Raw genomic sequence first — 3,777 nt, 5'->3', positions numbered from 1 at the left:
TTTTGTATCTTTGTTGTTTATATGACAGTGCACTTTGATGATAGGTGGTATGTCTGTGCTCTCGACTTTGTCTCTTAAAACCAGTGTGCTTTAATGCCGCAGGGAGTACAGTACCAGACTAAATGGGACAAGTTTTTGTCTTCATTGCTATTCCTGAAACTCCAGTGGGGCAAAAGTAGGCCAGTGTGTGATGTCAGGGGCTAGGAGAGCAAGAATGTGTCACTGCAGTTTGGAGGTGTCTCCATCCTCTGGTATTCCTTCTGTGCGAGTATCCACTCTCTGTTCAGGGAATTCATGTTTCTTTGCTTTTCAAGTGGTCTTATTGAAACTGGAGAGCGCTCTGCTGGAACCTGGGGGGGCAGGCACCCTTTGTCATTGTAACTCTGAGTACTGAACGAGAAATAACACTGTTGTCTTTTTAGACATCAAAGTTTAATTAAAATGTAATAATTTTAATTACAAATACTTAGAAGGAAATAAATCCTCTGTAGCTTCCTCTTTATAGAAATTGCTCACTTCTCTTGCTCCCTTCAGAAATGTTTTGATGGCCATGTGTAATAATTTGATGTAATAACTATGTGATCCTGGCACAGCTGGTCAGTGAGCCAGCCAGGGGAGATGCCCCACTGGACCGGCTGCTTGTGAACAGAGAAGGACTGATGAGTGATGTGGTGGTTGGAGGATGCTTTGGGCACAGTGATCATGAGATGTTAGTTTTCAGTTCTTGGTGAAGTAAGGAAAGAGGGGGTCAGCAAAACTGCTACCTTGGACCTCCAGAGGACAGACTTTGTTTAGGAGCCCGGCTGACAGAGTCCCTTGGGAGGCAGCCCTGAAGGGCCAAGGGCTCCAGGCAGGCTGGACATCCTTCCAGAGGGAAGCCTTAAAGGCGCAGGAGCCGGCCGGCCCCATGTGCCCAAAGTCGAGCCGGTGGGGAAGGTCGGCCTGGCTGAACAGAGCTTTGGCTGGGACTTGGGGGGGGGTGGGGGGGGTGGGGAGGGGAAGGAGAGTTTTGTGACCTTTGGCAGAAAGAGCAGGCAATTTGGAAGACTACAAGGATGTGTTGAGATTATGCAGGGCAAAGATTAAGGAGGTGAGATCCCAGTTAGAACTCTGGCTGACCACTGCTGTAAAAGATAAAAAATGTTTTTATAAACAAAAGCAACAAAAGAAGGGCCAAAGGGAATGTGCATCCTTCGTTGGGTGTTGGGGGGAACATTGCCACGGAGGATGAGGAAAAGGCTGAGGTACTTAATGCCTTCTTGGCCTCAGTCTTTAGCAGCAAGACCAGCTTCCCTCAGGGTACCCAGCCCCCTGAGCTGGAGGATAGGGACGGGGAGCACAATGAAGTCCCCACAGTCCAGGAGGACACGGCCAGTGACCTGCTGCTCCATTTAGACACGCACAAGTCCATGGGGACGGATGGGATCCACCCGAGGGCACCGAGGGAGCTGGCGGAGGAGCTCGCCAAGCCTCTCTCCATCATTTATCAGCAGCCCTGGCTACCCAGGGGGGGCCCAGCTGACTGGACGTCAGCCCACGTGATGCCCATCTCACAAGAAGGGCAGGAAGGAGGATCTGGGGAACTACAGGCCTGTCAGCCTGACCTCGGTGCCAGGGAAGGTCATGGAGCAGCTCATCCTGAGCGCCTTCACACAGCACGTGCAGGGCAACCAGGGGGTCAGGCCCAGCCAGCGTGGGTTTGTGAAAGGCAGGTCCTGCTTGATGAACCTGATCTCCTATGGCAAGATGGCCCACCCAGTGGATGGGGGAAAGGCTGTGGATGTTGTCTATCTAGACCTTGGCAAAGCTTCTGACACAGTCTCCCACAGCATCCTCCTGGAGAAACTGGCTGCCCATGCCTTGGATGGGTGCACTCTTCTGCTGGGTAAAAAGCTGGCTGGACAGCTGAGCCCAAAGAGCGGTGGTGAATGGAGATAATCCGGCTGGTGGCTGGTCACAAGTATCAGGGCTCAGTATTAGGGCCAGTCCAGTTTAATGTCTTTATCAATGGTCTGGATGTGCACCCTCAGTCGGTTTGCAGATGACACCAAGCTGGCCAGGGCCGTTGATCTGCTTGAGCATGGGAAGGCTCTGCAGGGGGATCTGGGCAGGCTGGGCTGATGGGCCGAGGCCAGCTGTGTGGGGTTTGACAGGGCTCAGTGCCGGGTCCTGCGCTTGGCCACAACAACCCCACGCAGCGCTACAGGCTGGGGAAGGGTGGCTGGGAAGCTGCCTGGTGGAAAGGGACCTGGGGGTGCTGGTTGATGGCCAGCTCAGCATGAGCCAGCAGTGTGCCCAGGTGGCCAAGAAGGCCAATAGCAGCCTGGCTTGTAGCCAAAACAGGGTGGCCAGCAGGACAAGGGAAGCCCTTGTTCCCCTGTGCTTGGCACTGGTGAGGCTGCACCTCGAATACTGTGTTAGGTTTTGGGACATAGAGGTGCTGGAGCGTGTCCAGAGACGGGCAACGAGGCTGGTGAGGGGTCTGGAGCACAAGTCTGATGAGGAGCGTCTGAGGGAACTGGGGGTGTTTAGCCTGGAGAAGAGGAGACTCAGGGGGGACCTTATTGGTCTCTCTACAGCTACCTGAAAGGGGCTGCAGGCAGGTGGGGGTCGGTTTCTTCTCCCAGGTAATAAGCAACAGGACAACAGGAAATGGCCTCAATTGCACCAGGGGAGCTTTAGATTGGATATCAGGAAAAATTTCTTCACGGAAAGTGTGGTCAAGCATTGGAACAGGCTGCCCAGGGAGTCACCATCCCTGGAGGTGTTTAAAAAACTTGTAGATGCGGTGCTTAGGGATACGGTTCAGTGATGGACTTGGCAGTGCTGGGTTACTTGGGGGTCCTGGGTTGCACTTGGTGATCTCAAAGGTCTTTTCCAATGTAAATGATCCTATGTACCTTGAAGCATTCACTAAAACCAAAGTTTCTGCATAGAGTGCCCGGAATGGTACCAGGTGTCTTACCTGCTAAAGCTTTGTAATAAAAGATCAGCAGTGTTTGGTTTAAGCGGAGTGCATTGAATCCCAGTTGCAGCAATATTTCTTTTTTATGTTGTCATGTTACATTCTCTTCATTGTGATGTTGTGAAGGTTGAAGAATTGTTTGCTTTCTCCCTACTGTCTTTTTCCCTCCTCCCTTTTGTTTTCAGGCACTTCTATGATGATGCCACTTTGGGTGAGCCCTGAAGGATACTGAGGCTTCACAGCTCCCATTGGCTGCAGTAGGAAGTACCGAGCACTTGGTAACTGTCAGGATCAGACTTTATTTTAGTTTGAAATAAAAACTGCTACCTGGGTGCAGATGTGTAAATCAGGTTTTTTTATTTTTAGAGGATGCTGTTTTGTTTTGCTTTTTTTCTTTTAAAAATTGAAACAGATCAGTGCCATTTTCAAAGCTGATGCTGTGTGGATTGTACAACACTTAAATGTAAACTGGTGCCTTTTTGTTTTTTAGAGTGTAATTAAAAGCAAGTGAGTGAGTTACCTGGAAGAAGGGTGACATTGCTTAACCAGGAGTGACTCAGTGCAGAATGACAGAACATGACCGTGTGATAGCTTGTCCCTGTTGCGATGGTTGGGGCTTGGCCGAGCTCCCCCACGCTCTAACAAGAGCTCTGCTTCAGTTCTCGTGATGCAGTGACAAACTCAAGTGCTTTATATAGGAATTAACAAGGAAACTGATGCTCCTCTGTAAATACCCGAGTGCTCTGATGCCTGTTTCTTGCTGTTGGAATTCAAGTTACCCAGAGTTATTAACTGAACTTGTAAAACTGAGG

Source organism: Falco punctatus (genome assembly GCF_963210335.1).
Source record: "Falco punctatus genome assembly, chromosome: 14".
NCBI lineage: Eukaryota > Metazoa > Chordata > Aves > Falconiformes > Falconidae > Falco > Falco punctatus.
This window is presented reverse-complemented; position numbering follows the sequence as displayed.